The sequence below is a fragment of the Stegostoma tigrinum genome, chromosome 14, assembly GCF_030684315.1.
Source record: "Stegostoma tigrinum isolate sSteTig4 chromosome 14, sSteTig4.hap1, whole genome shotgun sequence".
Lineage (NCBI taxonomy): Eukaryota > Metazoa > Chordata > Chondrichthyes > Orectolobiformes > Stegostomatidae > Stegostoma > Stegostoma tigrinum.
The window spans coordinates 75,492,340-75,506,647 of NC_081367.1; the positions used below are offsets into that span (position 1 = coordinate 75,492,340).

At 42.9% G+C, this 14,308-nt stretch overlaps 1 protein-coding gene across 1 annotated transcript in view; it reads right to left on the reverse strand.

Moving 5' to 3' along the window:
- The window catches only part of LOC125457847 (transmembrane protein 255B), a 59,139-nt gene that overhangs the window by 28,513 nt on the left and 16,318 nt on the right, over window positions 1–14,308 (reverse strand). The gene's annotated exons all lie outside the window — the stretch shown is intronic.

Consider the following 14,308-nt stretch of genomic DNA (forward strand, 5'->3'; position numbering starts at 1 on the left):
ATTGAGGATTTCCCACCAGTTGACATGTGTGACATGTTCTTAGAGCTGCGACATATCCTTATGAAGACCTGACCAGGAAAAATATCTACTTGTGTTTTCTGTACTCCTACTTCTCCAGCCATAGGAGTTACACTTGGACGAGTCATGATGCTTCCTTCTGGTATCAGGGCAGCACAACTAATAAAAAAAGCTCCCCATTCCTGATCCACAGGTCCATGAAGATGTCTCCACTTTCTTATTGGAACTCCATCTTGAATACATTAGCACTCTAGAGCTTCTTTGTTCTCAGCTTTAGTGTGAGCTGTAATTGTGAGCTCTGACTGACTTCACTCTGGATCTGTTTCCTCAGCATCAATTCATGAAGACATGCCAAACACTTCCTTTGATTTCCATCCCTAGATGCATGGGCACTCTCACATCTGCTCATTGTATCATTGTGACCTCTGGTGAAGGATGGACTTTAAGACTCTGCTAAGGTGACCACACATTGATGGAAAAATATCTGGAACATATTCCCGTAACTGTTCCATCTTCTTGGCCTCACTCAGGTTTTCTCTGAATATCAGTGAACAGATTACGTTTACCCTAGCCAAGTCATTCCCTAAACGTATATCAATTCTGTCCACTGATCGGTTCCTGTGAACTCCTAGCGCTGTTCTAGACAACACATCACCCTCTCACTGCACTTTGTTCAATGCATGTGCAGCATTTTCTCCACATATGATACTCATTTCCACTTTGGCGCTCATCCACCCTCGGGAGGGACACTAGATCCTTCTCCAGTAAAAGGTCCTATCTTCCTGAAAATAGTTATGGGTTTAGCTGCATCAGAAAGAAAAGGGTTCTCTTCCCTTTGACAAAAGCCCTTTATATTTCTCATTATTCACTTCTACTGGTGTCTGTTTTTGGACGTGTGTGGATGTAATGGGCCAAAGGGGCTCTCTCTCTGTGCCATAGATCTCTATGACTCTATGACTTCTGCACACACAGTGGCATTGACCTCCAATCTCTTCATTCTAGTTAGAAGTTACAATTTCATCCATGATGGTATTTTCCTGACAGCAGAGTGAGAAAAGTGGAAGATTCATCAAAGACGGTTGAACTTTTGACTTATTCCTTTATTTTCCTAGTGTAAATTACAAAAGACTTTAATGTAAACTATTACCTATCTCTTTATTTTTCTACTATTCCATGAAGTAATGCTTAACTTTTTTAACTCTCGTTTCTTGTATTACTTTGAACCTTAGCTTTTTTGTACCAAGGCACCTCAGTATCTAAAATGGCACCATGTGAGGAAAATTGTACACTTTTCACTGCACTCCTGTACTTGACTACACATGACAACAAAAATTAAAATCTAAAATCTTTAGTGTTCCCTTTTCAGACTCACTCGTACAAACCTCAGTGAGTCTCATAGTCTTCCGTCTCAACCTACAGCATTCTGAATGAAGATAGCTCTTGTGCCAATGAAATCGCTGGGCCTTCCATTTTCACCTCTATCCTTAGCAGCTTCCTTTCTGACCCAAGGAGGAGATCTTGGTACATTCCCCACTGTCCTTTTCTACCCTGGCTACTTGCCCTTCAAATAACTCTGTCTTAGTTCTGGCAACAATGCCAATTCAAACAACCTGGTGTTTGTTACTTTTTTTACATTTGTCAGGGACATCTCGCTCATGCTTGACCCACAATGCCATTAGAGTGGGATTCTGACCCAGTGACCGTGAAAGAACAGTGATATATTTCTAAGTCAGGATAGTCAGTGGCTTGGAGGGGAACTTGCAAGGAGTGGTGTTCCCATGTATCTGCTGCCTTTGTCCTTCTAGATGGAAGTGGTCGTGGATTTGGAAGGTGCTGCCTGAGGATCTTTGGTGAATTTCTGCAGTGCATCTTGTAGACAGTACATACTGCTGCTACTGAGCGTCGGTGGTGGAGGGAGTGGGATGTTTGTGGATGTGGTGCCAATCAAGCGGCTGCTTTGTCCTGGATGGTGTCAAGCTTCTTGAGTGTTGTTGGGGCTGGACCCTTCGAGGCAAGTGGGGAGTATTCCATCACACGCCTGACTTCATAGAATCATAGCGTCCCGACAGTGTGGAAACAGGCCCTTTGGCCCAACAAGCCACACCAACCCTAGCAGCATCCCACCTAGACCCATCCCCCTATAACCCACCTAATCACCTGAACTATACGGGTAATTTAGCATGGCCAATCCACCTAGCCTGCACATCTTTCAACTGTGGGAGGAAACCGGAGCACCCGGAGGAAACTGACGTCAACACGGGACCACCCAGACAGTCACCTGAGGGTGGAATCAAACCCAGGCCCCTGATGCTGTATGGCAGCTGTGCTAACCACTGAGCCACCATGCCAACTTGTGCCTTGTGGATGGTGGGCAGACTTTGGGGAGTCAGGAAGTGAGTTACTGCAGTATTCCCAGCCTCTGACCTGCTCTTGTATTTATAAGACTAGTCCAGTTGAGCTTCTAGTTAATAGTAACCCCCCAGAAGGTTGATTGTATGGTATCATGTGATGGTAATACCACTGAATGTCATAGGGCAGTGGTTCAATTCTCACTGCTTGCAGATGGTCAATGTCTGGCATTTGTCTGTGTAAATGTTACTTGTCAGCTTAAAGCTGGATATTGTCCAGATCTTCACGCATTTAGACATGAACATTCATCTTCTGAGGACTAAATCATTGGGAAAGTCATGATGAAGCAGCTGAAGATGTTTGGGCCGCGGTCACTACCCTGAGGAACTCCTGCAGAGATGTCCTGGAGCTGAGAGACTGACCCCAACAACCACGACCATCTTCCTATGCGTCAGGTATGTCTCCAAGCACCAGACAGTTTGCTCCCGGTACACGTTGAGTCCACTTTTGCTACAGCTCCTTGATGCCCTGCTCAGTTGAATGTAGCCTTGATATCATGCTGACCTCACCTCTGGAATTCAGCTCTTTTGTCCATGTTTGAACCAAGGCTATAATGACGTCAGGAGCTGAGGGGCCCTGGTGGAACCCAAACTGGCATCATTGAGCAGGTTATTGCTGAGCAGGGATAGTAGGAACTGCAGATGCTGGAGAATCTGAGATAACAAGGTGTGGAGCTGGATGACCACAGCAGGCCAAGCAGCAGCATAGGAGCAGGAAAGCTGATGTAGGCTCGAAACAGCAACTTTCCTGCTCCTCTGATGCTGCTTGGCCTGCTGTGTTCATCCAGCTCTACACCTTGTTATCTCTTACTCCTGAGCAGGTGCTGCTTGATAGCACTGTTAATGACACCTTCTATAACTTTATTCCACTTGAGCCAATTCTACGTCGGGATCCCCTGAATCAAGGACATCACTTACTACTGCATCAGTGCCATCCTTCAGTAATTGTGTTCTGCCACCACCTTTATCGAGCTTTATATTTTTCTTCAATGTCGTATACCCTTCAAAATTCAGAATTCAAATCTTGTCATCCTACAGCCACATCTTCTTAATAGCTATCAGATCAAAGTTTAGATCAAAGTATCTCTTACACCAAATTGTGGGAGATCCTGAAATGAGTTTAACAGCTGTGCTCTTGGTCTTGCATCAAACTGTGGTGTCTATTTATCAGAACGTTCCCACAGTCAGACCGCTCTTCTTTTAATTGAAACATTTTAAGCTCATATTCCCTCTCTCTCCCGTTTTCTTTTGCCTGAAATATTCATTCACTTTCTTCTTCTAATGCCTTAAGTGTTGTTTCTCTTCATCACCTCTCCCTCTGAAGTGCTCTTTCCCTTTCTTTTTCCTCAGGCTCAAGTTACTTTTAAGTTGCATTTCCTTTTTTATTTAAAGTTGCCACATTAGCAACTGAATGCTCACTAACACAATTGACTCATCGAATGGTTTGTATTACTGTTCTTCCAATTTCAAAAGCTGTGCTATTCATCCATTGTGTCTACTTTCCTCACCCCTACTTTTCACTCTAACCCTAACTCATCAACCAACGCCACACATCTAACCCTGGCTAGTCTTTGCAAATTATTCAAGGATAAATCTTCCGCTACCAAAAGAGTTGTAGAAACTGCAAAGCTATTTTAGTCGAATAATGTACAGGAAATCTGATGTGTTTCCTTTCATCCTCTCCCATTTCTTAGCACTCTGCTTCTGCTAAAACAATGTCCTGGATGAGCCCCCAGTCTCTATGTAACAACCAACACCATTGGTTGAGTGCATTGTCACTCTGGTCTGACCACTCCAGGATGCAACAGAACAGAAACATACTCCTCCCAGTATTGGATTTATTTGGATACGATTAAATGAGCTTACTACTAAAACAATACTCATGCAATCGACACACAGTAATTGGTTTAAAAAATGTAGTTATTAACATGGAAACATAATACTTATACAGCTAAACACATCAAAACTCATAATCTTCAGGAAAAGAGAAAAGCACAGATTTCCCTTTGGCTTTCTGAAACTTTGCCAAGGGGTTAGTCTTGGAAACAAAAGAATAAAGCACACAATATTCTGGAGTCTGTTGCTCTGACATTCTGGCACATTTGGACAAGGAATTATTTATGCATCATTGTCTCTGAAGTTTCACCGACACAGCTGACTCAGGTAATACCATCTCATGATGTTTTTTCACTCACTCCTTCAAAAAACTAAATAGGTTTCACCAGGGAGTAATGCTAAGGGAATAAAATGTGAGGCTGGATGAACACAGCAGGCCAAGCAGCATCTCAGGAGCACAAAAGCTGACGTTTCGGGCCTAGACCCTTCATCAGCTCTCTGATGAAGGGTCTAGGCCCGAAACGTCAGCTTTTCTGCTCCTGAGATGCTGCTTGGCCTGCTGTGTTCATCCAGCCTCACATTTTATTATCTTGGAATTCTCCAGCATCTGCAGTTCCCATTATCTCAGTAATGCTAAGGGGTTTCTTTTCCGAGTTGAGAGCGATCAGCTGGGCAGCTTGTTCATACCAAGCTTTTCTCCAACCCGCTTGGTTCAAATCAGGCTTTCCTCCAAACGAACCAAATGAAACAAGCCCTTCTCCAAGCCAGCCACTGTACAAAACAGCCCCAGCAGGGTCAGCAGCGAAGCACCAGGCATTGCCAACCACATGGTTTCTAGGAAATCTGATTGAAAACAAACACCAAGGTCTACTTTCAACACCGTCTCTGAAGTGGAGCCCTACATCAGGTTTACATTGTAAGGATATTGCTGGGAGAAAAGTGATGGCGTAAATTTTACTTTTTCTGATGTTTATAATGAGGTCATTTGAACCTTTTTCCTCATGTTATATAGTTCATTTTGGCCCATTATGCCTGTATTGGCTCTTCACATGAGCATCATTACCATGGTGCCAAATCTCCTTCTGTTTTCCCATATCCGTGCACGTTATTTCTATCCACATAATCGTCCAATGCTCTCTTGTATATTCCAGTGAACCTACCTCCACCATATTCCCTCCCACACGCCACTACTCAATGTGTGAAAAAGGTTCTTCCTCACATCATCCTTTGCTTCTTTTTGCGCGTCACTTTAAATCTGTGCCCTCTTCTTCTCCCTGTCATAAGCAGGAATGGTTTCTCCCGAGTGGCTCTGTCCAGCCCCACTCCTGATTTTGAAAATCTCTGTCAGATCTCCTCTCAGCCTTCTGGCCTCTAAGAAGAAAAGTCCCAACTTCTATCCTCATAGCTGAAGGTATGGGGAGAAAGTGGAAACAAGGCACTAAGGGTGGAGAGGTGGGGGGCAAAATCCATGATTATATTGAATGCTGGAGCAGGCTCAAAGGGCTGAATGGCCTACTGCTGCTCCTATTTTCTATGTGTCTATGCTTCTGAGGAAGTCATGGTCATCATTTAAATAATAACTCTAGTCCTCCATCTACAGATGCCAGACCAATCAAATATTTCAAGTGCATTTTCTGTCTATTTCAAAGAGTTTTAGCATCTGCAGTATTTTGTGTTAATTTCAGGATCAGATTTTGTCAGCCCTTACAGCACTTATTTGAAAAATTCTCAATAGTGGTATAAACAAATGTAATGCGAACTTGATAAATCCTTTGAGAATCTTTGAGACAAATTGCCTACAGCTTTAGTCGAACCCACGAAGAGCTACAATGACATAACTTGCTTTACTACAGTCAAACGCAACATGTACAATGAGCAGAAATCCTGCTTTAATGCAAATTCAGCTGGCTTATCCAAACTGGATCCAACTGGTTTCTTGGAAGTAAGTGCAGTAGGAGGGCCAACATGAGGGGAAATGAGACAGCCTTGGCAGAGTAGGTTAACGATAATCCAAAGAGATTGTACAAATATATTAAGAGCAAGAGAGCAACTAGAGAGAGTGTAGGGCCCCTTAAAGATCAACAAGGTTGTCTCTGTGTTGAACCTCAGGACGTAGGAGATATTAAATGAGTATTTCACATCAGTTTTTACAGTTGAGAAAGCAATGGAGGCTAGAGAACTCAGAGAATTAAATATTGATGTTTTGAAAACAGTTCATGTCACAGAAGAGGAAGTGCTGGGGGTCTTAGAAAACGCAAAGGGGATAAATCTCCAAAAGCTGTATCCCAGGATATCGTGGGAAGTGAGGGAGGAAATTGAAAGGCACGTTGCAGAAATACTTGCATCATCTACAAAGAAAGGTGAAGTACCAGAAGACTGGAGGGAGGCTAATGTTGTGCCTTTGTTGAGGAAAGGCTGTAAGGAGAAGCCTGGAAACTCTAGACCCATGAGTCTGGCATCGGTGATAGGTAGGTTGTTGGTGGTGATTCTGAAAGATAGGATTTACATGTATTTGGAGAGACAAGGATTGATTAGGGACAGTCAGCTTGGTTTTGTGCAAGGGAAATCCTGTCTCACGAGGAATCAAGGGCTACGGGGACAGTGCAGTGAAGTGGAGTTGAAATGCCCATCAGCCATGATTCAAATGGCGGAGTGGACTTGATGGGATGAATGGCCTTACTTCCACTCCCATGTCTTATGGTCTTATGGTCTTAATGAAGTAACCAGAAAGATTGCTGAGAGCGGGGCTGTACACGTTGTTTACATGGACTTCAGTAAAACCTTTGACAAGGTTCCTCATGATAGACTGATTAGTACAGTTAGATGACATGGGATTCAGGGACAGCTTGCTAATTTGATACAGGAGACAGAGGATGATGGTACAGAGTTGTTTCTTGGACTGAAAGCTTGTCACCAGTAGCTTCCACAGGGATCGGTCCACTTTTGTTCATCATTTATATAAACAATTTAGATGAGAATTTAGGAGGCATGGTTAGTAAGTTTGCAGATGACACCAAAATTGGTGATATAGTGGACAGTGAAGAAAATTAAAAACTGAAAGAACTGCGGATGCTGCAAATCAGGAACAAAAACAAAAGTTGCTGGAAAAGCTCAGCAGGTCTGGCAGCATGTGTGGAAGAGAAAACAGAGTTAACGTTTCAGGTCTGGTGACCTTTCCTCAGAGTACTGAGAAACGGTCACCGGACCCGAAACGTTAACTCTGTTTTCTCCTCCACAGATGTTGCCAGACCTGCTGAGCTTCTCCAGTGAAAAATTATCTAGGATTGCAAAGAGAGATTGATCAATTGGGCCAATGGGCTGAGGAAGTGTCAGGTGGAGTTTAATTTGGATAAATATAAGGTATTGGTTTTAATAAAACAAACAAGGGCACTTACACTGTTAATGGCAGGGCCCTGGGGAGTGTTGTAGAACAGAGAGACCTAGGGTTTCAGGTATATAATTCTTTGAAATTTGCATCACCCGTAGACAGGGTGGTTAAGAAGGCATTTAGCACACCTGCCTTCACTGCTCTGACCATCAAATATGAGAGTTGGGGCATCATGTTGAGATTATACAGGACGTTGGTGAGGCCTCTTAGATCATAGAATCCCTACAGCGTGGAAACAGGCCATTTGGCCCAACAAATCCACAACACCCCTCCGAACAGCATCCCACCCAGACTCATTCTCCCAATTTCCCCATGTCTAACCTATCTAACCTAAAAATCCCTGGACACTGCGGGCAATTTAGCATGGTCAATCCACCTAGCCTGCACATCGTTGGACTGTGGGAGGAAACCAGAGCATCCGGAAGAAACCCACGCAGACACGGGGAGAACGTGCAAACTCCACACAGACAGTTGCCCGAGGCTGGACTTCCATTAAACAGGAAATTCAAGATGCATGTGTTAAGGAAATATTGGTGATCATGGGTGATTTTAATCTGCATGTAGATTGGGCAAATCAAATTAGCCACAGTGCCTCCGAGACAGACCACAGCAGGGTGACACATCACAGCCTGACTCACTAATCGTCCTACCGTACATCAAGGGCATTCAGAGATGATCACAAGACTACTCAGACCCCTAGGTATCCCACAAACCTCACAACAACTACTGATGAACATAAAGGACCTCATACCCAAAACCAGCAATGGTATGTTGGCCTTCATTGCGATAGGTCTTGAGTACAGGAGCAGGGATGTGTTGTTGCAGTTATACAGGGCCTTGGTGAGGCCATGCCTGGAATACTGTGTGCAGTTTTGGTCTCCTTTTGTGAGGAAGGACGCTGTTGCTCTTGAGGGAGTGCAGCGAAGGTTTACCAGGCTGATTTCGGGGATGACGGGACTGAATTATGAGGAGAGATTGACTAGGTTGGGATTGTTTTCACCGGAGTTCAGACAAATGATGGGGGAATCTCACAGAGACTTATAAAATTCTAACAGGACTGGACAGGGTTAATGCAAGGAGGATGTTCCTGATGGTGGGTATGTCCAGAACCAGGGGTCGTAGTCTAAGGATGCAAGGTACACCGTTTAGGATGGAGATGAGGAGACATTTCTTCACCCAAAGAGTAGTGAGCCTGTGGAATTCATTACCACAGGAAGTAGTTGATGCCAAAACAGTGAATGTATTCAAGAGGCATCTAGATATAGCATTTGGGGTGAATGGGATCAAAGGTTATGGGGAGAAAGCAGGGTTAAGCTATTGAGTTGGATGATGAGCCATGATTGTGAAGAATGGCGGAGCAGCTCGAAGGGCTGAATGGCCTCCTCCTGCTTCTGTCTTCTATGTTTCTATGAGAGGAGAAAATTTTTAAAAAGACGTAAGGAGCAATGTTTTTACATTGAGAGTGGTTCGTGTGTAGAATGAACTGCCAGAGGAAGTGGTGGACGTAGGTACAGATACTTTGAAAGGACATTTGGATAAGTACATGAATAAGCAAGGTTTGGGGGGCTATGGGCCAAGTGCAGGCAGGTGGGACTAGTGTAGTTTGGGAATGTGATTGGCGTGGATTGGTTAGACCGAATGGTCTGTTTAAATGCGGCGTGACTCTATGAACATAAAGAGGAACACAAGAATAAGGAAACATAGGGAAAGAATGTATTTGATGGAGACAAGGCAATATTAGCAAAACTGAAACCATACAACTGGTGGAAGACCTTATGGCATTATAGGCAGTGTCCCAGCCTTGGAGCTAGATGGCCTACACTAGGCTTTGTTGGCCATGGCAGGTATGTTAATTGCACGAACAAGCCTGTCCAATACACACCAATGGCACAGTTAATGTGGAAGAGATCTCTTTCTGTATGAAGGAAAGCTGGAGCTGTTCATCACCCCAGATTACAACATGGATGGGCTGTCCATGCTGCTCCAGACACTCTCACTCCCCGAGTGAGAGATAACTGTTAAGATCACCACTATTTTTCTTTTATTTTTCTCAGTTTTGCTTTGGAACTGCAAGTTGTAATTCTGAATTGAACTTTGAACGGCAGCTTATTTTTAATAAAAACAAAAGGAAAGAACTGATATTTGCTGTTGGGATTTGGCCTGGTAAGGAAATGCAGATTAATTATTGCTCTAAGAACACTGCAGATGAATCAGCACTGGCATGTTATTATGGTCAGGAAATGGCAGCTGGCTGGATGCTCAACTGGTCAACCATGGAAGGACTGGCACTGACCGGCTAACCACAGAAAATGCTGGAAAAGAAACAGAAACGAAAAGCAAGCTGGCTTTTGGCCAGGAGGCAGTGCTGCTTTGAACGTAGAACATAAAACATAGAACATAGAATAGTACAGCGCAGCATAGGCCCTTCGACCCGTGATGTTGTGTTGACGTATTATCCTACTAAGATCAATCTACCCTGCACACCCTAAATTTTGCTATCCTCCATGTGCCTATCCAAGATTCGCTTAAAAGTCCCTAAAGTATCTGACTCCACTTCCACTGCCGGCAGCGCATTCCACGCACACCCCCACACCTTGGAGGCTGCACCGGACTGTTTCTTTGTGTTTTGCTCTCTCTAGTTATTCTCTCGTTATTGACTTATTGGAAGTCCTGAGAAAAGAAGCCCAGTCTATAAGGAATCAGGCTTCACATTTCAACCAAGGTAAAATCCTCCATGCTTGTAATACACTCATCAGATTTCACGAAGACTGGTATTTAACATTGAAACAGTTATGCAACTGGCAACTTATGATTTTTTAAAAATTTATCCTTTAACAGTGTCCATCTGACTGTTGCTGTTTGAGTCAGGGCTGGTAATCAAAGAAGGTTAGGTTTCTTAGATCATAAATATTAATTAGATTGCCTTGTAGTTCATCTATGTTCCACTAAAGCTGCACTGTTAACAATAAATTGTTAACTTTTGATCAAATCATCAACTTGGTGTCCAAGGTTGGTTATTTACGAAGTGTCGTTTGGAACAACTGAGCGACTTTGAGGGGCATTGAATGTTTTAATTTCACATGTTGTGAATCCGTGATCGTGAGGCTGATTTTTGCTATCATAACACATCACCAGAATTGGATAACATGAAAGAGATTACCTCCATTAAAGGAATCTCCACAAAGCCTCTGTCCAAGGCGAGATGATATATTTTACACATGCATCTATAAATTCTATCCCCTTCTCGACCAGATGTGAAGTGTAATAATACGGGAGGCTCAACCATCAACTCCCTGATCCACTTCCTACTGGCTAACATTTATCCACCGCACGTCCATTTGTATTTCTGGGTGAAGCGGTTTGTAACAATATTCACAGCCATTCAGATGGCCTGTGATGACTAGAAAGGTATGATGTATACTTCAGTAGCTGCTTGCTACCCCTCTCCATCTGAGGTGTGTACTTGATGACATTCCCAGGAAAAAAAAACAGTCACAGTGATGTCTATCACAAATTACCTGGAAGAATTTTTCCAGGAGGTCATAGTCTAAAGGCCAGGCCATTTAGCACTGGGACAAGGAGAAATGCCTTCACCTAGAGAGTGGGGAGCCTGTGGAATTCTCTGCCACAGAAGATGGTTGGGACCAAAACATTAAATATTTTCGAAAGGGAGTTAGATATAGTTCTTAGGACTAAAGGGATCAAGGGTATGAGGAGAAAGTGGGAACAAGGGACTGAGTTGGATGATTGGCCGTGATCATATTGAATGGGGGAGCACGGTCAAAGGGCCGAATGGCCTACTCCCGCTCATATTTTCAGAGTTTCTACAGTGACTGTGTCTGGGCCTCCTCCTCTCTCCCACATCTGAAAATCAGTCTCATCAGCGTGCATATAACTCAGTTACCATGACAAGGCTTGAAAAGGGAGCAGGGCATAACACTTCATATTCTGAATCTGGTATGATTCTTCTTCTGAAGAAGAATCATACCTGACCCATTAACTAACTCTTTCTCTCTCTCTGCAGATGTTGCCAGACCCATTGAGTTTCTCCAAGATTCTCTGTCTTTGTTTCAGATGTCCAGCAGCTTCAGTATTTTGCTTTCAATAATACTAGGTTCATCATTATCACATATTGAGACAAGTTTGGGATTTCTTCTACTTGAGTTCCCTCTCTGCCTCTGATAGGTGGAAATTACCCCAGATGGTTGTGAAGGCTCAGTCATTAAGTATACTCAGGGCTGAGAGAGAAAGATTTTTAATTAGTAAGATAATGAAAGGTTAAATAAGGCAGGAAAGTTTAGTTATGCCTTATCTGATCAGACATGCTCTCATTGAATGGTGGAGCAGACTCAATGGGTTGAATGGTCTAATTGTGATCCTACATCAAATAGTCTGATAAGCATTTGCTTTCAAATGTGATGTAATCTGTATGATTTATATCTTTGATATCATTTTTTGCAAGTTTGGGTTTTTGGATTCTGGGTTTGTGAGAGACGTGGGTTTTCTCTTGTGAGTCTGAAATTAATAATTAACTTGTAAATATTTCTGTAGCCTTGGTAAGTATTTGTGTTTTTGAGCGTTAGCTTTAGAATGAATGGGGTTTGTGTACATTGTTTGGTTTTTATTACTGAACAAGATAAATGTTCCAATTTAGAAGGTCAAAATAAGAGTTTAAGGGGAAAAGCCATAATTTTGAGAACAGGTTTTCTTTTAGTTTTACTTATGAGTTTGGAGTAGTCCTTGGAATAAGATGGTCACCGACAATTGTACTCCTCAGAAAGGAAAGATATATGTCATCAACCAGGTTCCCTCAGAGTGAAGAGTCAATATTAGTCACAGATAAGAAATGTTGTAACAAAACCCTGCAAAGCTTACTTAAAGCTGAGTACTTAAGCAGACATACAATAGCTGCAGAAAGAAGCTATCTGCAGTTCTGGACTAAAAGCTGAAGTCACAAATAACTTAAACCTACCAAGTTTTTTCTGATGAAGGGTCTAGGCCCGAAACATCAGCTTTTGTGTTCCCGAGATGCTGCTTGGCCTGCTGTGTTCATCCAGCTCCACACTTTGTTATCTTAAACCTACCAGGGTGTCAGCTACAGTGATGCCAGTGTGAATATTGAACAAGTGGGGTTGATATTTTTGTACCAAGGGTGTGTTTTGGATAGTACAGAAATACTATTTTGTTGCTTTTCAGTTTAGAGTTTTGGGATTAATGCAAGTATATTTTTAAGGTGTTATTAAAAATCTTTGAGTCTGTGTTATAAGTAGATGGGATAACAAGGTGTAGAGCTGGATGAACACAGCTGGCCAAGCAGCATCATAGGAGCAGGAAGGCTCATGTTTCAGGCCTAGACCCTTCTTAGCTTCATTTTTTTACAATAAACTGCCATATATTGTTAAAGCAAAATCTGCGCATTGCTGCTTATGTTTCAATGAGAGATAACTTTATTTAAACCAAAAATAAATCAAAATATGATCTAGCGTGCCAGCTTTCTGTCTGAAACTGATAGGTACAACATCAGCTAGGATCATAACACAAAAGAAAATACAAGATTTTGACTTGCTTGTGCCAATTGTAACAATCCTGGACAAGCCTCTCCCTGGACTCAAAGTCAATATTCAGTCAAAGTGAATTCAAGCCTCCTGAACACCCTTGGTGTGTTTCCTTTACCTGTTACAAGGGCACACTGCAAACCCAGATTCTCCACAGGAGGCTTTATTTGCTCAGTGATTGTCAGACATTTTGGCTACATAATCAGCCCGGCTCAGTTGTGATTGTGTCTAAGGTAACAAGGTGTAGAGCTGGATGAACACAGCAGGCCAAGCAGCATCAGAGGAGCAGGAAGGTTGATATTTCGAGCCTAGGCTCTTCTTCTGGGCCTGAAATGTCAGTTTTCCTGCTCCTCTGATGCTGCTTGGCCTGCTGTGTTCATCCAGCTCTACACCTTGTTATTTCAGATTCTCCAGCATCAGCAGTTCCTATTATCTCTGAAACTGTGTCTATGCAGCTTGGCACCTCACCATCTGGACTTTTGTTCAGCCACGGCCGTTCCAGAAGCAGCTTAAATGAAACTGTTGAGCTTCTTGGCAAGATCCATGTGCACAGACAACATTTTTCATCAGTAAAGCAAAGGTCCGGGCAGGTATATTGCTCCACAGTCTTTCACACTGGTAGGGAAACTGACTCCACCTCCATTCTCAACTAATTTCTGAAGCATTTACCATAAACATCCCATGAGTAATAGAATTTCTAACATTTAACACGCACAACATACAATCTCCAAAATTCATTCAGAAAATGAACATTACTTATTCACAAAAACAACAGCTGTAATGTCACTGATAACAAGGTGTGGAGCTGGATGAACACAGCAGGCCAAACAGCATCAGAGGAGCAGGAAAGCTGACGTTTTGGGCCTAGACCCTTCTTCAGAAAGGCCTAAAACGTCAGCTTTCCTGCTCCTCTGATGTCGCTTGGCCTGCTGTGTTCATCCAGCTCCACACCTTGTTATCTCAGTGTATGTTTATCTTTTTACTGGAAGGGACAACAGAAATGATTGGAGATATGAATGAGCCATCAAGAAGTCACAGAGTGTGTGGGCATGCTATTATTGAGGAGGTGAGTGAAGCTTGTAACATGTGCAACATAGTCATCA